Raw genomic sequence first — 22,890 nt, forward strand, 5'->3', positions numbered from 1 at the left:
CGTACTAATCCTTCCTTCTTATGGAGAGAGTCGGGCTTTCCATCAATGTTCCTTTCCTGTGCCAGTGGACCCAGGTCACTGAGGTCGGCTGCAGCACTTCCTTCATCCATCCCACTCAGGGGATCTTCACTGTTCCACTGACTCTGTCAGACTGCCTAAATCCTAAACTCTTCCCGCTCATTTGGTGCCAACTAAACTCCACCTGTGTTGTGTGGGATGCAGGTGTTGGAGCGTAGTCAGGTGTCTCCACCTTACCTGGATGGTGGGGTACCACACCTCAGGAGGAGGTGCAGTACCTCTGTGGCGACTGAACCCTCAGGGGCGCCACATACGCACCCCAGACACCAAACAAGACAGTGGTGCTGCCTGCATGTCAGTTGTGCAGTACCATGTGTGCCTACTATTTGCTGTTATTATGTGAACGCAGCACAAAAAACTGCCCTGAGGTTTAAGGCAAAAATATGCAGCCCAGACACCACACAAGACAGCGGTGCTGGCTGCATGTCAGTTGTGCAGTACTGTGCGTCCTATTCGCTGTGTGAACACAGCACGGCAACAGCATAAAAAAAACTGCCCTGAGGTTTAAGGCAAGAATACGCAGCCCAGACACCACACAAGACAGCGGTGCTGGCTGTGTGTCAGTAGTGCAGTACCGTGCGGGCGTATTATTCCCTGTGATTATGTGAACACAGCACCGCAACAGCACAAAAAACTGCCCTGAGATTTAAGGCAAGAATACGCAGCTCAGACACCACACAAGACAGCGGTGCTGGCTGTGTGTCAGTAGTGCAGTACCGTGCGTGCGTATTATTCCCTGTGATTATGTGAACACAGCACCGCAACAGCACAAAAAACTGCCCTGAGGTTTAAGGCAAGAATACGCAGCCCAGACACCACACAAGACAGCGGTGCTGGCTGTGTGTCAGTAGTGCAGTACCGTGCGTGCGTATTATTCCCTGTGATTATGTGAACACAGCACCGCAACAGCACAAAAAACTGCCCTGAGATTTAAGGCAAGAATACGCAGCTCAGACACCACACAAAACAGCGGTGCTGGCTGTGTGTCAGTAGTGCAGTACCGTGCGTGCGTATTATTCCCTGTGATTATGTGAACACAGCACCGCAACAGCACAAAAAACTGCCCTGAGGTTTAAGGCAAGAATACGCAGCTCAGACACCACACAAGACAGCGGTGCTGGCTGCGTGTCAGTAGTGCAGTACCGTGCGGGCGTATTATTCCCTGTGATTATGTGAACACAGCACCGCAACAGCACAAAAAACTGCCCTGAGGTTTAAGGCAAGAATACGCAGCCCAGACACCACACAAGACAGCGGTGCTGGCTGTGTGTCAGTAGTGCAGTACCGTGCGTGCGTATTATTCCCTGTGATTATGTGAACACAGCACCGCAACAGCACAAAAAACTGCCCTGAGATTTAAGGCAAGAATACGCAGCTCAGACACCACACAAGACAGCGGTGCTGGCTGCATGTCAGTAGTGCAGTACCGTGCGGGCGTATTATTCCCTGTGATTATGTGAACACAGCACCGCAACAGCACAAAAAACTGCCCTGAGATTTAAGGCAAGAATACGCAGCTCAGACACCACACAAGACAGCGGTGCTGGCTGTGTGTCAGTAGTGCAGTACCGTGCGGGCGTATTATTCCCTGTGATTATGTGAACGCAGCACCGCAACAGCACAAAAAACTGCCCTGAGATTTAAGGCAAGAATACGCAGCTCAGACACCACACAAGACAGCGGTGCTGGCTGTGTGTCAGTAGTGCAGTACCGTGCGGGCGTATTATTCCCTGTGATTATGTGAACGCAGCACCGCAACAGCACAAAAAACTGCCCTGAGATTTAAGGCAAGAATACGCAGCTCAGACACCACACAAGACAGCGGTGCTGGCTGTGTGTCAGCTGTGCAGTACCGTGCGTACGTATTATTCCCTGTGATTATGTGAACACAGCACCGCAACAGCACAAAAAACTGCCCTGAGATTTAAGGCAAGAATACGCAGCTCAGACACCACACAAGACAGCGGTGCTGGCTGTGTGTCAGTAGTGCAGTACCGTGCGGGCGTATTATTCCCTGTGATTATGTGAACGCAGCACCGCAACAGCACAAAAAACTGCCCTGAGATTTAAGGCAAGAATACGCAGCTCAGACACCACACAAGACAGCGGTGCTGGCTGTGTGTCAGCTGTGCAGTACCGTGCGTACGTATTATTCCCTGTGATTATGTGAACACAGCACCGCAACAGCACAAAAAACTGCCCTGAGATTTAAGGCAAGAATACGCAGCTCAGACACCACACAAGACAGCGGTGCTGGCTGTGTGTCAGTAGTGCAGTACCGTGCGGGCGTATTATTCCCTGTGATTATGTGAACACAGCACCGCAACAGCACAAAAAACTGCCCTGAGATTTAAGGCAAGAATACGCAGCCCAGACACCACACAAGACAGCGGTGCTGGCTGTGTGTCAGTAGTGCAGTACCGTGCGTGCGTATTATTCCCTGTGATTATGTGAACACAGCACCGCAACAGCACAAAAAACTGCCCTGAGGTTTAAGGCAAGAATACGCAGCCCAGACACCACACAAGACAGCGGTGCTGGCTGTGTGTCAGTAGTGCAGTACCGTGCGTGCGTATTATGCCCTGTGATTATGTGAACACAGCACCGCAACAGCACAAAAAACTGCCCTGAGGTTTAAGGCAAGAATACGCAGCTCAGACACCACACAAGACAGCGGTGCTGGCTGTGTGTCAGTAGTGCAGTACCGTGCGTGCGTATTATGCCCTGTGATTATGTGAACACAGCACCGCAACAGCACAAAAAAACTGCCCTGAGGTTTAAGGCAAGAATACGCAGCTCAGACACCACACAAGACAGCGGTGCTGGCTGTGTGTCAGTAGTGCAGTACCGTGCGGGCGTATTATTCCCTGTGATTATGTGAACACAGCACCGCAACAGCACAAAAAACTGCCCTGAGGTTTAAGGCAAGAATACGCAGCTCAGACACCACACAAGACAGCGGGGCTGGCTGCAGGTCAGTTGTGCAGTACCGTGCGTGCGTATTATTCCCTGTGATTATGTGAACACAGCACCGCAACAGCACAAAAAACTGCCCTGAGATTTAAGGCAAGAATACGCAGCTCAGACACCACACAAGACAGCGGTGCTGGCTGCGTGTCAGTAGTGCAGTACCGTGCGGGCGTATTATTCCCTGTGATTATGTGAACACAGCACCGCAACAGCACAAAAAACTGCCCTGAGGTTTAAGGCAAGAATACGCAGCCCAGACACCACACACGACAGCGGTGCTGGCTGCGTGTCAGCTGTGCAGTACCGTGCGGGCGTATTATTCCCTGTGATTATGTGAACACAGCACCGCAACAGCACAAAAAACTGCCCTGAGATTTAAGGCAAGAATACGCAGCTCAGACACCACACAAGACAGCGGTGCTGGCTGTGTGTCAGTAGTGCAGTACCGTGCGGGCGTATTATTCCCTGTGATTATGTGAACACAGCACCGCAACAGCACAAAAAACTGCCCTGAGGTTTAAGGCAAGAATACGCAGCTCAGACACCACACAAGACAGCGGGGCTGGCTGCAGGTCAGTTGTGCAGTACCGTGCGTGCGTATTATGCCCTGTGATTATGTGAACACAGCACCGCAACAGCACAAAAAACTGCCCTGAGATTTAAGGCAAGAATACGCAGCTCAGACACCACACAAAACAGCGGTGCTGGCTGTGTGTCAGTAGTGCAGTACCGTGCGTGCGTATTATTCCCTGTGATTATGTGAACACAGCACCGCAACAGCACAAAAAACTGCCCTGAGGTTTAAGGCAAGAATACGCAGCTCAGACACCACACAAGACAGCGGTGCTGGCTGCGTGTCAGTAGTGCAGTACCGTGCGGGCGTATTATTCCCTGTGATTATGTGAACACAGCACCGCAACAGCACAAAAAACTGCCCTGAGATTTAAGGCAAGAATACGCAGCTCAGACACCACACAAGACAGCGGTGCTGGCTGTGTGTCAGTAGTGCAGTACCGTGCGTGCGTATTATTCCCTGTGATTATGTGAACACAGCACCGCAACAGCACAAAAAACTGCCCTGAGGTTTAAGGCAAGAATACGCAGCCCAGACACCACACAAGACAGCGGTGCTGGCTGTGTGTCAGTAGTGCAGTACCGTGCGGGCGTATTATTCCCTGTGATTATGTGAACACAGCACCGCAACAGCACAAAAAACTGCCCTGAGATTTAAGGCAAGAATACGCAGCCCAGACACCACACAAGACAGCGGTGCTGGCTGTGTGTCAGTAGTGCAGTACCGTGCGTGCGTATTATTCCCTGTGATTATGTGAACACAGCACCGCAACAGCACAAAAAACTGCCCTGAGATTTAAGGCAAGAATACGCAGCCCAGACACCACACAAGACAGCGGTGCTGGCTGTGTGTCAGTAGTGCAGTACCGTGCGTGCGTATTATTCCCTGTGATTATGTGAACACAGCACCGCAACAGCACAAAAAACTGCCCTGAGGTTTAAGGCAAGAATACGCAGCCCAGACACCACACAAGACAGCGGTGCTGGCTGTGTGTCAGTAGTGCAGTACCGTGCGGGCGTATTATTCCCTGTGATTATGTGAACACAGCACCGCAACAGCACAAAAAACTGCCCTGAGGTTTAAGGCAAGAATACGCAGCCCAGACACCACACAAGACAGCGGTGCTGGCTGTGTGTCAGTAGTGCAGTACCGTGCGGGCGTATTATTCCCTGTGATTATGTGAACACAGCACCGCAACAGCACAAAAAACTGCCCTGAGGTTTAAGGCAAGAATACGCAGCTCAGACACCACACAAGACAGCGGGGCTGGCTGCAGGTCAGTTGTGCAGTACCGTGCGTGCGTATTATGCCCTGTGATTATGTGAACACAGCACCGCAACAGCACAAAAAACTGCCCTGAGATTTAAGGCAAGAATACGCAGCTCAGACACCACACAAAACAGCGGTGCTGGCTGTGTGTCAGTAGTGCAGTACCGTGCGTGCGTATTATTCCCTGTGATTATGTGAACACAGCACCGCAACAGCACAAAAAACTGCCCTGAGATTTAAGGCAAGAATACGCAGCCCAGACACCACACAAGACAGCGGTGCTGGCTGTGTGTCAGTAGTGCAGTACCGTGCGTGCGTATTATTCCCTGTGATTATGTGAACACAGCACCGCAACAGCACAAAAAACTGCCCTGAGGTTTAAGGCAAGAATACGCAGCCCAGACACCACACAAGACAGCGGTGCTGGCTGTGTGTCAGTAGTGCAGTACCGTGCGTGCGTATTATTCCCTGTGATTATGTGAACACAGCACCGCAACAGCACAAAAAACTGCCCTGAGGTTTAAGGCAAGAATACGCAGCTCAGACACCACACAAGACAGCGGTGCTGGCTGCGTGTCAGTAGTGCAGTACCGTGCGGGCGTATTATTCCCTGTGATTATGTGAACACAGCACCGCAACAGCACAAAAAACTGCCCTGAGATTTAAGGCAAGAATACGCAGCTCAGACACCACACAAGACAGCGGTGCTGGCTGTGTGTCAGTAGTGCAGTACCGTGCGTGCGTATTATTCCCTGTGATTATGTGAACACAGCACCGCAACAGCACAAAAAACTGCCCTGAGGTTTAAGGCAAGAATACGCAGCCCAGACACCACACAAGACAGCGGTGCTGGCTGTGTGTCAGTAGTGCAGTACCGTGCGGGCGTATTATTCCCTGTGATTATGTGAACACAGCACCGCAACAGCACAAAAAACTGCCCTGAGATTTAAGGCAAGAATACGCAGCCCAGACACCACACAAGACAGCGGTGCTGGCTGTGTGTCAGTAGTGCAGTACCGTGCGTGCGTATTATTCCCTGTGATTATGTGAACACAGCACCGCAACAGCACAAAAAACTGCCCTGAGGTTTAAGGCAAGAATACGCAGCCCAGACACCACACAAGACAGCGGTGCTGGCTGTGTGTCAGTAGTGCAGTACCGTGCGGGCGTATTATTCCCTGTGATTATGTGAACACAGCACCGCAACAGCACAAAAAACTGCCCTGAGATTTAAGGCAAGAATACGCAGCCCAGACACCACACAAGACAGCGGTGCTGGCTGTGTGTCAGTAGTGCAGTACCGTGCGGGCGTATTATTCCCTGTGATTATGTGAACACAGCACCGCAACAGCACAAAAAACTGCCCTGAGGTTTAAGGCAAGAATACGCAGCTCAGACACCACACAAGACAGCGGGGCTGGCTGCAGGTCAGTTGTGCAGTACCGTGCGGGCGTATTATTCCCTGTGATTATGTGAACACAGCACCGCAACAGCACAAAAAACTGCCCTGAGGTTTAAGGCAAGAATACGCAGCCCAGACACCACACAAGACAGCGGTGCTGGCTGTGTGTCAGTAGTGCAGTACCGTGCGGGCGTATTATTCCCTGTGATTATGTGAACACAGCACCGCAACAGCACAAAAAACTGCCCTGAGGTTTAAGGCAAGAATACGCAGCCCAGACACCACACAAGACAGCGGTGCTGGCTGCATGTCAGCTGTGCAGTACCGTGCGTGCGTATTATTCCCTGTGATTATGTGAACACAGCACCGCAACAGCACAAAAAACTGCCCTGAGGTTTAAGGCAAGAATACGCAGCTCAGACACCACACAAGACAGCGGGGCTGGCTGCAGGTCAGTTGTGCAGTACCGTGCGTGCGTATTATTCCCTGTGATTATGTGAACACAGCACCGCAACAGCACAAAAAACTGCCCTGAGGTTTAAGGCAAGAATACGCAGCTCAGACACCACACAAGACAGCGGTGCTGGCTGTGTGTCAGTAGTGCAGTACCGTGCGTGCGTACTATTCCCTGTGATTATGTGAACACAGCACCGCAACAGCACAAAAAACTGCCCTGAGGTTTAAGGCAAGAATACGCAGCCCAGACACCACACACGACAGCGGTGCTGGCTGTGTGTCAGTAGTGCAGTACCGTGCGTGCGTATTATGCCCTGTGATTATGTGAACACAGCACCGCAACAGCACAAAAAACTGCCCTGAGGTTTAAGGCAAGAATACGCAGCTCAGACACCACACAAGACAGCGGTGCTGGCTGTGTGTCAGTAGTGCAGTACCGTGCGTGCGTACTATTCCCTGTGATTATGTGAACACAGCACCGCAACAGCACAAAAAACTGCCCTGAGGTTTAAGGCAAGAATACGCAGCCCAGACACCACACACGACAGCGGTGCTTGCTGCGTGTCAGCTGTGCAGTACCGTGCGTGCGTATTATTCCCTGTGATTATGTGAACACAGCACCGCAACAGCACAAAAAACTGCCCTGAGGTTTAAGGCAAGAATACGCAGCTCAGACACCACACAAGACAGCGGTGCTGGCTGTGTGTCAGTAGTGCAGTACCGTGCGTGCGTATTATGCCCTGTGATTATGTGAACACAGCACCGCAACAGCACAAAAAACTGCCCTGAGGTTTAAGGCAAGAATACGCAGCCCAGACACCACACAAGACAGCGGGGCTGGCTGTGTGTCAGTAGTGCAGTACCGTGCGTGCGTATTATTCCCTGTGATTATGTGAACACAGCACGGCAACAGCACAAAAAACTGCCCTGAGGTTTAAGGCAAGAATACGCAGCTCAGACACCACACAAGACAGTAGTGCTGGCTGTGTGTCAGTAGTGCAGTACCGTGCGGGCGTATTATTCCCTGTGATTATGTGAACACAGCACGGCAACAGCACAAAAAACTGCCCTGAGATTTAAGGCAAGAATACGCAGCTCAGACACCACACAAGACAGCGGTGCTGGCTGTGTGTCAGTAGTGCAGTACCGTGCGTGCGTATTATGCCCTGTGATTATGTGAACACAGCACCGCAACAGCACAAAAAACTGCCCTGAGGTTTAAGGCAAGAATACGCAGCCCAGACACCACACAAGACAGCGGTGCTGGCTGCGTGTCAGTAGTGCAGTACCGTGCGTGCGTATTATGCCCTGTGATTATGTGAACACAGCACGGCAACAGCACAAAAAACTGCCCTGAGATTTAAGGCAAGAATACGCAGCCCAGACACCACACAAGACAGCGGGGCTGGCTGTGTGTCAGTAGTGCAGTACCGTGCGTGCGTATTATGCCCTGTGATTATGTGAACACAGCACCGCAACAGCACAAAAAACTGCCCTGAGGTTTAAGGCAAGAATACGCAGCCCAGACACCACACAAGACAGCGGGGCTGGCTGTGTGTCAGTAGTGCAGTACCGTGCGTGCGTATTATTCCCTGTGATTATGTGAACACAGCACCGCAACAGCACAAAAAACTGCCCTGAGGTTTAAGGCAAGAATACGCAGCTCAGACACCACACAAGACAGTAGTGCTGGCTGTGTGTCAGTAGTGCAGTACCGTGCGGGCGTATTATTCCCTGTGATTATGTGAACACAGCACGGCAACAGCACAAAAAACTGCCCTGAGATTTAAGGCAAGAATACGCAGCTCAGACACCACACAAGACAGCGGTGCTGGCTGTGTGTCAGTAGTGCAGTACCGTGCGTGCGTATTATGCCCTGTGATTATGTGAACGCAGCACCGCAACAGCACAAAAAACTGCCCTGAGATTTAAGGCAAGAATACGCAGCCCAGACACCACACAAGACAGCGGTGCTGGCTGCGTGTCAGCTGTGCAGTACCGTGCGGGCGTATTATTCCCTGTGATTATGTGAACACAGCACCGCAACAGCACAAAAAACTGCCCTGAGATTTAAGGCAAGAATACGCAGCTCAGACACCACACAAGACAGCGGTGCTGGCTGTGTGTCAGTAGTGCAGTACCGTGCGTGCGTATTATGCCCTGTGATTATGTGAACACAGCACCGCAACAGCACAAAAAACTGCCCTGAGATTTAAGGCAAGAATACGCAGCTCAGACACCACACAAGACAGCGGTGCTGGCTGTGTGTCAGTAGTGCAGTACCGTGCGGGCGTATTATTCCCTGTGATTATGTGAACACAGCACCGCAACAGCACAAAAAACTGCCCTGAGATTTAAGGCAAGAATACGCAGCCCAGACACCACACAAGACAGCGGTGCTGGCTGTGTGTCAGTAGTGCAGTACCGTGCGTGCGTATTATTCCCTGTGATTATGTGAACACAGCACCGCAACAGCACAAAAAACTGCCCTGAGATTTAAGGCAAGAATACGCAGCCCAGACACCACACAAGACAGCGGTGCTGGCTGTGTGTCAGTAGTGCAGTACCGTGCGTGCGTATTATTCCCTGTGATTATGTGAACACAGCACCGCAACAGCACAAAAAACTGCCCTGAGGTTTAAGGCAAGAATACGCAGCTCAGACACCACACAAGACAGCGGTGCTGGCTGTGTGTCAGTAGTGCAGTACCGTGCGGGCGTATTATTCCCTGTGATTATGTGAACACAGCACCGCAACAGCACAAAAAACTGCCCTGAGGTTTAAGGCAAGAATACGCAGCCCAGACACCACACAAGACAGCGGTGCTGGCTGCGTGTCAGCTGTGCAGTACCGTGCGTGCGTATTATTCCCTGTGATTATGTGAACACAGCACCGCAACAGCACAAAAAACTGCCCTGAGGTTTAAGGCAAGAATACGCAGCCCAGACACCACACAAGACAGCGGTGCTGGCTGTGTGTCAGTAGTGCAGTACCGTGCGTGCGTATTATTCCCTGTGATTATGTGAACACAGCACCGCAACAGCACAAAAAACTGCCCTGAGGTTTAAGGCAAGAATACGCAGCCCAGACACCACACAAGACAGCGGTGCTGGCTGCGTGTCAGTAGTGCAGTACCGTGCGTGCGTATTATTCCCTGTGATTATGTGAACACAGCACCGCAACAGCACAAAAAACTGCCCTGAGGTTTAAGGCAAGAATACGCAGCCCAGACACCACACAAGACAGCGGTGCTGGCTGTGTGTCAGTAGTGCAGTACCGTGCGTGCGTATTATTCCCTGTGATTATGTGAACACAGCACCGCAACAGCACAAAAAACTGCTCTGAGGTTTAAGGCAAGAATACGCAGCCCAGACACCACACAAGACAGCGGTGCTGGCTGCGTGTCAGTAGTGCAGTACCGTGCGTGCGTATTATTCCCTGTGATTATGTGAACACAGCACCGCAACAGCACAAAAAACTGCCCTGAGGTTTAAGGCAAGAATACGCAGCTCAGACACCACACAAGACAGCGGTGCTGGCTGTGTGTCAGTAGTGCAGTACCGTGCGGGCGTATTATTCCCTGTGATTATGTGAACACAGCACCGCAACAGCACAAAAAACTGCCCTGAGGTTTAAGGCAAGAATACGCAGCCCAGACACCACACAAGACAGCGGTGCTGGCTGCGTGTCAGCTGTGCAGTACCGTGCGTGCGTATTATTCCCTGTGATTATGTGAACACAGCACCGCAACAGCACAAAAAACTGCCCTGAGGTTTAAGGCAAGAATACGCAGCCCAGACACCACACAAGACAGCGGTGCTGGCTGTGTGTCAGTAGTGCAGTACCGTGCGTGCGTATTATTCCCTGTGATTATGTGAACACAGCACCGCAACAGCACAAAAAACTGCCCTGAGGTTTAAGGCAAGAATACGCAGCCCAGACACCACACAAGACAGCGGTGCTGGCTGCGTGTCAGCTGTGCAGTACCGTGCGTGCGTATTATTCCCTGTGATTATGTGAACACAGCACCGCAACAGCACAAAAAACTGCCCTGAGGTTTAAGGCAAGAATACGCAGCTCAGACACCACACAAGACAGCGGTGCTGGCTGTGTGTCAGTAGTGCAGTACCGTGCGTGCGTATTATGCCCTGTGATTATGTGAACACAGCACCGCAACAGCACAAAAAACTGCCCTGAGATTTAAGGCAAGAATACGCAGCCCAGACACCACACAAGACAGCGGTGCTGGCTGTGTGTCAGTAGTGCAGTACCGTGCGGGCGTATTATTCCCTGTGATTATGTGAACACAGCACCGCAACAGCACAAAAAACTGCCCTGAGATTTAAGGCAAGAATACGCAGCTCAGACACCACACAAGACAGCGGTGCTGGCTGTGTGTCAGTAGTGCAGTACCGTGCGTGCGTATTATGCCCTGTGATTATGTGAACACAGCACCGCAACAGCACAAAAAACTGCCCTGAGATTTAAGGCAAGAATACGCAGCCCAGACACCACACAAGACAGCGGTGCTGGCTGTGTGTCAGTAGTGCAGTACCGTGCGTGCGTATTATGCCCTGTGATTATGTGAACACAGCACCGCAACAGCACAAAAAACTGCCCTGAGATTTAAGGCAAGAATACGCAGCCCAGACACCACACAAGACAGCGGTGCTGGCTGCGTGTCAGTAGTGCAGTACCGTGCGTGCGTATTATTCCCTGTGATTATGTGAACACAGCACCGCAACAGCACAAAAAACTGCTCTGAGGTTTAAGGCAAGAATACGCAGCTCAGACACCACACAAGACAGCGGTGCTGGCTGTGTGTCAGTAGTGCAGTACCGTGCGTGCGTATTATTCCCTGTGATTATGTGAACACAGCACCGCAACAGCACAAAAAACTGCCCTGAGGTTTAAGGCAAGAATACGCAGCTCAGACACCACACAAGACAGCGGTGCTGGCTGTGTGTCAGTAGTGCAGTACCGTGCGTGCGTACTATTCCCTGTGATTATGTGAACACAGCACCGCAACAGCACAAAAAACTGCCCTGAGGTTTAAGGCAAGAATACGCAGCTCAGACACCACACAAGACAGCGGTGCTGGCTGTGTGTCAGTAGTGCAGTACCGTGCGTGCGTACTATTCCCTGTGATTATGTGAACACAGCACCGCAACAGCACAAAAAACTGCCCTGAGGTTTAAGGCAAGAATACGCAGCTCAGACACCACACAAGACAGCGGTGCTGGCTGCGTGTCAGTAGTGCAGTACCGTGCGGGCGTATTATTCCCTGTGATTATGTGAACACAGCACCGCAACAGCACAAAAAACTGCCCTGAGATTTAAGGCAAGAATACGCAGCTCAGACACCACACAAGACAGCGGTGCTGGCTGTGTGTCAGTAGTGCAGTACCGTGCGTGCGTATTATTCCCTGTGATTATGTGAACACAGCACCGCAACAGCACAAAAAACTGCCCTGAGGTTTAAGGCAAGAATACGCAGCCCAGACACCACACAAGACAGCGGTGCTGGCTGTGTGTCAGTAGTGCAGTACCGTGCGGGCGTATTATTCCCTGTGATTATGTGAACACAGCACCGCAACAGCACAAAAAACTGCCCTGAGATTTAAGGCAAGAATACGCAGCCCAGACACCACACAAGACAGCGGTGATGGCTGTGTGTCAGTAGTGCAGTACCGTGCGGGCGTATTATTCCCTGTGATTATGTGAACACAGCACCGCAACAGCACAAAAAACTGCCCTGAGGTTTAAGGCAAGAATACTCAGCCCAGACACCACACAAGACAGCGGTGCTGGCTGTGTGTCAGTAGTGCAGTACCGTGCGGGCGTATTATTCCCTGTGATTATGTGAACACAGCACCGCAACAGCACAAAAAACTGCCCTGAGGTTTAAGGCAAGAATACGCAGCCCAGACACCACACAAGACAGCGGTGCTGGCTGTGTGTCAGTAGTGCAGTACCGTGCGTGCGTATTATTCCCTGTGATTATGTGAACACAGCACCGCAACAGCACAAAAAACTGCCCTGAGGTTTAAGGCAAGAATACGCAGCTCAGACACCACACAAGACAGCGGTGCTGGCTGTGTGTCAGCTGTGCAGTACCGTGCGGGCGTATTATTCCCTGTGATTATGTGAACACAGCACCGCAACAGCACAAAAAACTGCCCTGAGGTTTAAGGCAAGAATACGCAGCCCAGACACCACACACGACAGCGGTGCTGGCTGTGTGTCAGTAGTGCAGTACCGTGCGTGCGTATTATGCCCTGTGATTATGTGAACACAGCACCGCAACAGCACAAAAAACTGCCCTGAGGTTTAAGGCAAGAATACGCAGCTCAGACACCACACAAGACAGCGGTGCTGGCTGTGTGTCAGTAGTGCAGTACCGTGCGTGCGTACTATTCCCTGTGATTATGTGAACACAGCACCGCAACAGCACAAAAAACTGCCCTGAGGTTTAAGGCAAGAATACGCAGCCCAGACACCACACACGACAGCGGGGCTGGCTGTGTGTCAGTAGTGCAGTACCGTGCGTGCGTATTATGCCCTGTGATTATGTGAACACAGCACCGCAACAGCACAAAAAACTGCCCTGAGGTTTAAGGCAAGAATACGCAGCCCAGACACCACACACGACAGCGGGGCTGGCTGTGTGTCAGTAGTGCAGTACCGTGCGTGCGTATTATGCCCTGTGATTATGTGAACACAGCACCGCAACAGCACAAAAAACTGCCCTGAGGTTTAAGGCAAGAATACGCAGCTCAGACACCACACAAGACAGTAGTGCTGGCTGTGTGTCAGTAGTGCAGTACCGTGCGGGCGTATTATTCCCTGTGATTATGTGAACACAGCACGGCAACAGCACAAAAAACTGCCCTGAGATTTAAGGCAAGAATACGCAGCTCAGACACCACACAAGACAGCGGTGCTGGCTGTGTGTCAGTAGTGCAGTACCGTGCGTGCGTATTATGCCCTGTGATTATGTGAACACAGCACCGCAACAGCACAAAAAACTGCCCTGAGATTTAAGGCAAGAATACAAAGCCCAGACACCACACAAGACAGCGGTGCTGGCTGTGTGTCAGTAGTGCAGTACCGTGCGTGCGTATTATTCCCTGTGATTATGTGAACACAGCACCGCAACAGCACAAAAAACTGCCCTGAGATTTAAGGCAAGAATACGCAGCCCAGACACCACACAAGACAGCGGTGCTGGTTGTGTGTCAGTAGTGCAGTACCGTGCGTGCGTATTATTCCCTGTGATTATGTGAACACAGCACCGCAACAGCACAAAAAACTGCCCTGAGGTTTAAGGCAAGAATACGCAGCCCAGACACCACACAAGACAGCGGTGCTGGCTGTGTGTCAGTAGTGCAGTACCGTGCGGGCGTATTATTCCCTGTGATTATGTGAACACAGCACCGCAACAGCACAAAAAACTGCCCTGAGATTTAAGGCAAGAATACGCAGCTCAGACACCACACAAGACAGCGGTGCTGGCTGTGTGTCAGTAGTGCAGTACCGTGCGTGCGTATTATGCCCTGTGATTATGTGAACACAGCACCGCAACAGCACAAAAAACTGCCCTGAGATTTAAGGCAAGAATACGCAGCCCAGACACCACACAAGACAGCGGTGCTGGCTGTGTGTCAGTAGTGCAGTACCGTGCGTGCGTATTATGCCCTGTGATTATGTGAACACAGCACCGCAACAGCACAAAAAACTGCCCTGAGATTTAAGGCAAGAATACGCAGCCCAGACACCACACAAGACAGCGGTGCTGGCTGTGTGTCAGTAGTGCAGTACCGTGCGTGCGTATTATTCCCTGTGATTATGTGAACACAGCACCGCAACAGCACAAAAAACTGCCCTGAGGTTTAAGGCAAGAATACGCAGCCCAGACACCACACAAGACAGCGGTGCTGGCTGTGTGTCAGTAGTGCAGTACCGTGCGGGCGTATTATGCCCTGTGATTATGTGAACACAGCACCGCAACAGCACAAAAAACTGCCCTGAGGTTTAAGGCAAGAATACGCAGCCCAGACACCACACAAGACAGCGGTGCTGGCTGCGTGTCAGTAGTGCAGTACCGTGCGTGCGTATTATGCCCTGTGATTATGTGAACACAGCACCGCAACAGCACAAAAAACTGCCCTGAGGTTTAAGGCAAGAATACGCAGCTCAGACACCACACAAGACAGCGGGGCTGGCTGCAGGTCAGTTGTGCAGTACCGTGCGTGCGTATTATGCCCTGTGATTATGTGAACACAGCACCGCAACAGCACAAAAAACTGCCCTGAGGTTTAAGGCAAGAATACGCAGCTCAGACACCACACAAAACAGCGGTGCTGGCTGTGTGTCAGTAGTGCAGTACCGTGCGTGCGTATTATTCCCTGTGATTATGTGAACACAGCACCGCAACAGCACAAAAAACTGCCCTGAGGTTTAAGGCAAGAATACGCAGCTCAGACACCACACAAGACAGCGGTGCTGGCTGCGTGTCAGTAGTGCAGTACCGTGCGGGCGTATTATTCCCTGTGATTATGTGAACACAGCACCGCAACAGCACAAAAAACTGCCCTGAGATTTAAGGCAAGAATACGCAGCCCAGACACCACACAAGACAGCGGTGCTGACTGTGTGTCAGTAGTGCAGTACCGTGCGTGCGTATTATGCCCTGTGATTATGTGAACACAGCACCGCAACAGCACAAAAAACTGCCCTGAGGTTTAAGGCAAGAATACGCAGCCCAGACACCACACAAGACAGCAGTGCTGGCTGTGTGTCAGTAGTGCAGTACCGTGCGGGCGTATTATTCCCTGTGATTATGTGAACACAGCACCGCAACAGCACAAAAAACTGCCCTGAGATTTAAGGCAAGAATACGCAGCCCAGACACCACACAAGACAGCGGTGCTGGCTGTGTGTCAGTAGTGCAGTACCGTGCGTGCGTACTATTCCCTGTGATTATGTGAACACAGCACCGCAACAGCACAAAAAACTGCCCTGAGGTTTAAGGCAAGAATACGCAGCCCAGACACCACACAAGACAGCGGTGCTGGCTGTGTGTCAGTAGTGCAGTACCGTGCGGGCGTATTATTCCCTGTGATTATGTGAACACAGCACCGCAACAGCACAAAAAACTGCTCTGAGGTTTAAGGCAAGAATACGCAGCTCAGACACCACACAAGACAGCGGTGCTGGCTGTGTGTCAGTAGTGCAGTACCGTGCGTGCGTATTATTCCCTGTGATTATGTGAACACAGCACCGCAACAGCACAAAAAACTGCCCTGAGGTTTAAGGCAAGAATACGCAGCTCAGACACCACACAAGACAGCGGTGCTGGCTGTGTGTCAGTAGTGCAGTACCGTGCGTGCGTACTATTCCCTGTGATTATGTGAACACAGCACCGCAACAGCACAAAAAACTGCCCTGAGGTTTAAGGCAAGAATACGCAGCTCAGACACCACACAAGACAGCGGTGCTGGCTGCGTGTCAGTAGTGCAGTACCGTGCGGGCGTATTATTCCCTGTGATTATGTGAACACAGCACCGCAACAGCACAAAAAACTGCCCTGAGATTTAAGGCAAGAATACGCAGCTCAGACACCACACAAGACAGCGGTGCTGGCTGTGTGTCAGTAGTGCAGTACCGTGCGTGCGTATTATTCCCTGTGATTATGTGAACACAGCACCGCAACAGCACAAAAAACTGCCCTGAGGTTTAAGGCAAGAATACGCAGCTCAGACACCACACAAGACAGCGGTGCTGGCTGTGTGTCAGTAGTGCAGTACCGTGCGGGCGTATTATTCCCTGTGATTATGTGAACACAGCACCGCAACAGCACAAAAAACTGCTCTGAGGTTTAAGGCAAGAATACGCAGCTCAGACACCACACAAGACAGCGGTGCTGGCTGTGTGTCAGTAGTGCAGTACCGTGCGTGCGTATTATTCCCTGTGATTATGTGAACACAGCACCGCAACAGCACAAAAAACTGCCCTGAGGTTTAAGGCAAGAATACGCAGCTCAGACACCACACAAGACAGCGGTGCTGGCTGTGTGTCAGTAGTGCAGTACCGTGCGTGCGTACTATTCCCTGTGATTATGTGAACACAGCACCGCAACAGCACAAAAAACTGCCCTGAGGTTTAAGGCAAGAATACGCAGCTCAGACACCACACAAGACAGCGGTGCTGGCTGCGTGTCAGTAGTGCAGTACCGTGCGGGCGTATTATTCCCTGTGATTATGTGAACACAGCACCGCAACAGCACAAAAAACTGCCCTGAGATTTAAGGCAAGAATACGCAGCTCAGACACCACACAAGACAGCGGTGCTGGCTGTGTGTCAGTAGTGCAGTACCGTGCGTGCGTATTATTCCCTGTGATTATGTGAACACAGCACCGCAACAGCACAAAAAACTGCCCTGAGGTTTAAGGCAAGAATACGCAGCCCAGACACCACACAAGACAGCGGTGCTGGCTGTGTGTCAGTAGTGCAGTACCGTGCGGGCGTATTATTCCCTGTGATTATGTGAACACAGCACCGCAACAGCACAAAAAACTGCCCTGAGATTTAAGGCAAGAATACGCAGCCCAGACACCACACAAGACAGCGGTGATGGCTGTGTGTCAGTAGTGCAGTACCGTGCGGGCGTATTATTCCCTGTGATTATGTGAACACAGCACCGCAACAGCACAAAAAACTGCCCTGAGGTTTAAGGCAAGAATACTCAGCCCAGACACCACACAAGACAGCGGTGCTGGCTGTGTGTCAGTAGTGCAGTACCGTGCGGGCGTATTATTCCCTGTGATTATGTGAACACAGCACCGCAACAGCACAAAAAACTGCCCTGAGGTTTAAGGCAAGAATACGCAGCCCAGACACCACACAAGACAGCGGTGCTGGCTGTGTGTCAGTAGTGCAGTACCGTGCGTGCGTATTATTCCCTGTGATTATGTGAACACAGCACCGCAACAGCACAAAAAACTGCCCTGAGGTTTAAGGCAAGAATACGCAGCTCAGACACCACACAAGACAGCGGTGCTGGCTGTGTGTCAGTAGTGCAGTACCGTGCGTGCGTACTATTCCCTGTGATTATGTGAACACAGCACCGCAACAGCACAAAAAACTGCCCTGAGGTTTAAGGCAAGAATACGCAGCCCAGACACCACACACGACAGCGGTGCTGGCTGTGTGTCAGTAGTGCAGTACCGTGCGTGCGTATTATGCCCTGTGATTATGTGAACACAGCACCGCAACAGCACAAAAAACTGCCCTGAGGTTTAAGGCAAGAATACGCAGCTCAGACACCACACAAGACAGCGGTGCTGGCTGTGTGTCAGTAGTGCAGTACCATGCGTGCGTACTATTCCCTGTGATTATGTGAACACAGCACCGCAACAGCACAAAAAACTGCCCTGAGGTTTAAGGCAAGAATACGCAGCCCAGACACCACACACGACAGCGGGGCTGGCTGTGTGTCAGTAGTGCAGTACCGTGCGTGCGTATTATGCCCTGTGATTATGTGAACACAGCACCGCAACAGCACAAAAAACTGCCCTGAGGTTTAAGGCAAGAATACGCAGCCCAGACACCACACACGACAGCGGGGCTGGCTGTGTGTCAGTAGTGCAGTACCGTGCGGGCGTATTATTCCCTGTGATTATGTGAACACAGCACGGCAACAGCACAAAAAACTGCCCTGAGATTTAAGGCAAGAATACGCAGCTCAGACACCACACAAGACAGCGGTGCTGGCTGTGTGTCAGTAGTGCAGTACCGTGCGTGCGTATTATGCCCTGTGATTATGTGAACACAGCACCGCAACAGCACAAAAAACTGCCCTGAGGTTTAAGGCAAGAATACGCAGCCCAGACACCACACACGACAGCGGGGCTGGCTGTGTGTCAGTAGTGCAGTACCGTGCGTGCGTATTATGCCCTGTGATTATGTGAACACAGCACCGCAACAGCACAAAAAACTGCCCTGAGGTTTAAGGCAAGAATACGCAGCTCAGACACCACACAAGACAGTAGTGCTGGCTGTGTGTCAGTAGTGCAGTACCGTGCGGGCGTATTATTCCCTGTGATTATGTGAACACAGCACGGCAACAGCACAAAAAACTGCCCTGAGATTTAAGGCAAGAATACGCAGCTCAGACACCACACAAGACAGCGGTGCTGGCTGTGTGTCAGTAGTGCAGTACCGTGCGTGCGTATTATGCCCTGTGATTATGTGAACACAGCACCGCAACAGCACAAAAAACTGCCCTGAGGTTTAAGGCAAGAATACAAAGCCCAGACACCACACAAGACAGCGGTGCTGGCTGTGTGTCAGTAGTGCAGTACCGTGCGTGCGTATTATTCCCTGTGATTATGTGAACACAGCACCGCAACAGCACAAAAAACTGCCCTGAGATTTAAGGCAAGAATACAAAGCCCAGACACCACACAAGACAGCGGTGCTGGCTGTGTGTCAGTAGTGCAGTACCGTGCGTGCGTATTATTCCCTGTGATTATGTGAACACAGCACCGCAACAGCACAAAAAACTGCCCTGAGATTTAAGGCAAGAATACGCAGCCCAGACACCACACAAGACAGCGGTGCTGGTTGTGTGTCAGTAGTGCAGTACCGTGCGTGTGTATTATTCCCTGTGATTATGTGAACACAGCACCGCAACAGCACAAAAAACTGCCCTGAGGTTTAAGGCAAGAATACGCAGCCCAGACACCACACAAGACAGCGGTGCTGGCTGTGTGTCAGTAGTGCAGTACCGTGCGGGCGTATTATTCCCTGTGATTATGTGAACACAGCACCGCAACAGCACAAAAAACTGCCCTGAGATTTAAGGCAAGAATACGCAGCTCAGACACCACACAAGACAGCGGTGCTGGCTGTGTGTCAGTAGTGCAGTACCGTGCGTGCGTATTATGCCCTGTGATTATGTGAACACAGCACCGCAACAGCACAAAAAACTGCCCTGAGATTTAAGGCAAGAATACGCAGCCCAGACACCACACAAGACAGCGGTGCTGGCTGTGTGTCAGTAGTGCAGTACCGTGCGTGCGTATTATGCCCTGTGATTATGTGAACACAGCACCGCAACAGCACAAAAAACTGCCCTGAGATTTAAGGCAAGAATACGCAGCCCAGACACCACACAAGACAGCGGTGCTGGCTGTGTGTCAGTAGTGCAGTACCGTGCGTGCGTATTATTCCCTGTGATTATGTGAACACAGCACCGCAACAGCACAAAAAACTGCCCTGAGGTTTAAGGCAAGAATACGCAGCCCAGACACCACACAAGACAGCGGTGCTGGCTGTGTGTCAGTAGTGCAGTACCGTGCGGGCGTATTATGCCCTGTGATTATGTGAACACAGCACCGCAACAGCACAAAAAACTGCCCTGAGGTTTAAGGCAAGAATACGCAGCCCAGACACCACACAAGACAGCGGTGCTGGCTGCGTGTCAGTAGTGCAGTACCGTGCGTGCGTATTATGCCCTGTGATTATGTGAACACAGCACCGCAACAGCACAAAAAACTGCCCTGAGGTTTAAGGCAAGAATACGCAGCTCAGACACCACACAAGACAGCGGTGCTGGCTGCGTGTCAGTAGTGCAGTACCGTGCGGGCGTATTATTCCCTGTGATTATGTGAACACAGCACCGCAACAGCACAAAAAACTGCCCTGAGATTTAAGGCAAGAATACGCAGCTCAGACACCACACAAGACAGCGGTGCTGGCTGTGTGTCAGTAGTGCAGTACCGTGCGTGCGTATTATTCCCTGTGATTATGTGAACACAGCACCGCAACAGCACAAAAAACTGCCCTGAGGTTTAAGGCAAGAATACGCAGCCCAGACACCACACAAGACAGCAGTGCTGGCTGTGTGTCAGTAGTGCAGTACCGTGCGGGCGTATTATTCCCTGTGATTATGTGAACACAGCACCGCAACAGCACAAAAAACTGCCCTGAGGTTTAAGGCAAGAATACGCAGCCCAGACACCACACAAGACAGCGGTGCTGGCTGTGTGTCAGTAGTGCAGTACCGTGCGGGCGTATTATTCCCTGTGATTATGTGAACACAGCACCGCAACAGCACAAAAAACTGCCCTGAGGTTTAAGGCAAGAATACGCAGCCCAGACACCACACAAGACAGCGGTGCTGGCTGTGTGTCAGTAGTGCAGTACCGTGCGGGCGTATTATTCCCTGTGATTATGTGAACACAGCACCGCAACAGCACAAAAAACTGCCCTGAGGTTTAAGGCAAGAATACGCAGCCCAGACACCACACAAGACAGCGGTGCTGGCTGTGTGTCAGTAGTGCAGTACCGTGCGGGCGTATTATTCCCTGTGATTATGTGAACACAGCACCGCAACAGCACAAAAAACTGCCCTGAGGTTTAAGGCAAGAATACGCAGCCCAGACACCACACAAGACAGCGGTGCTGGCTGTGTGTCAGTAGTGCAGTACCGTGCGGGCGTATTATTCCCTGTGATTATGTGAACACAGCACCGCAACAGCACAAAAAACTGCCCTGAGGTTTAAGGCAAGAATACGCAGCCCAGACACCACACAAGACAGCGGTGCTGGCTGTGTGTCAGTAGTGCAGTACCGTGCGGGCGTATTATTCCCTGTGATTATGTGAACACAGCACCGCAACAGCACAAAAAACTGCCCTGAGGTTTAAGGCAAGAATACGCAGCCCAGACACCACACAAGACAGCGGTGCTGGCTGTGTGTCAGTAGTGCAGTACCGTGCGGGCGTATTATTCCCTGTGATTATGTGAACACAGCACCGCAACAGCACAAAAAACTGCCCTGAGGTTTAAGGCAAGAATACGCAGCCCAGACACCACACAAGACAGCGGTGCTGGCTGCATGTCAGCTGTGCAGTACCGTGCGTGCGTATTATTCCCTGTGATTATGTGAACACAGCACCGCAACAGCACAAAAAACTGCCCTGAGGTTTAAGGCAAGAATACGCAGCCCAGACACCACACAAGACAGCGGTGCTGGCTGTGTGTCAGTAGTGCAGTACCGTGCGGGCGTATTATTCCCTGTGATTATGTGAACACAGCACCGCAACAGCACAAAAAACTGCCCTGAGGTTTAAGGCAAGAATACGCAGCCCAGACACCACACAAGACAGCGGTGCTGGCTGCATGTCAGCTGTGCAGTACCGTGCGTGCGTATTATTCCCTGTGATTATGTGAACACAGCACCGCAACAGCACAAAAAACTGCCCTGAGGTTTAAGGCAAGAATACGCAGCTCAGACACCACACAAGACAGCGGTGCTGGCTGTGTGTCAGTAGTGCAGTACCGTGCGTGCGTACTATTCCCTGTGATTATGTGAACACAGCACCGCAACAGCACAAAAAACTGCCCTGAGGTTTAAGGCAAGAATACGCAGCCCAGACACCACACAAGACAGCGGTGCTGGCTGTGTGTCAGTAGTGCAGTACCGTGCGTGCGTACTATTCCCTGTGATTATGTGAACACAGCACGGCAACAGCACAAAAAACTGCCCTGAGGTTTAAGGCAAGAATACGCAGCTCTGACACCACACAAGACAGTAGTGCTGGCTGTGTGTCAGTAGTGCAGTACCGTGCGGGCGTATTATTCCCTGTGATTATGTGAACACAGCACGGCAACAGCACAAAAAACTGCCCTGAGATTTAAGGCAAGAATACGCAGCTCAGACACCACACAAGACAGCGGTGCTGGCTGTGTGTCAGTAGTGCAGTACCGTGCGTGCGTATTATGCCCTGTGATTATGTGAACGCAGCACCGCAACAGCACAAAAAACTGCCCTGAGGTTTAAGGCAAGAATACGCAGCCCAGACACCACACAAGACAGCGGTGCTGGCTGTGTGTCAGTAGTGCAGTACCGTGCGGGCGTATTATTCCCTGTGATTATGTGAACACAGCACCGCAACAGCACAAAAAACTGCCCTGAGATTTAAGGCAAGAATACGCAGCCCAGACACCACACAAGACAGCGGTGCTGGCTGTGTGTCAGTAGTGCAGTACCGTGCGTGCGTATTATGCCCTGTGATTATGTGAACACAGCACCGCAACAGCACAAAAAACTGCCCTGAGATTTAAGGCAAGAAT

At 51.5% G+C, this 22,890-nt stretch overlaps 1 protein-coding gene across 2 annotated transcripts in view; it reads left to right on the forward strand.

Annotated features, from left to right (window-relative positions):
* The window catches only part of ASTN2 (astrotactin 2), a 1,339,273-nt gene that overhangs the window by 591,906 nt on the left and 724,477 nt on the right, over positions 1-22,890 (forward strand). The gene's annotated exons all lie outside the window — the stretch shown is intronic.

The sequence above is a fragment of the Dendrobates tinctorius genome, unplaced genomic scaffold (genome assembly GCF_039654945.1).
Source record: "Dendrobates tinctorius isolate UK_male_01 unplaced genomic scaffold, ASM3965494v1 ptg000034l, whole genome shotgun sequence".
NCBI classification, from domain to species: Eukaryota; Metazoa; Chordata; class Amphibia; order Anura; family Dendrobatidae; genus Dendrobates; species Dendrobates tinctorius.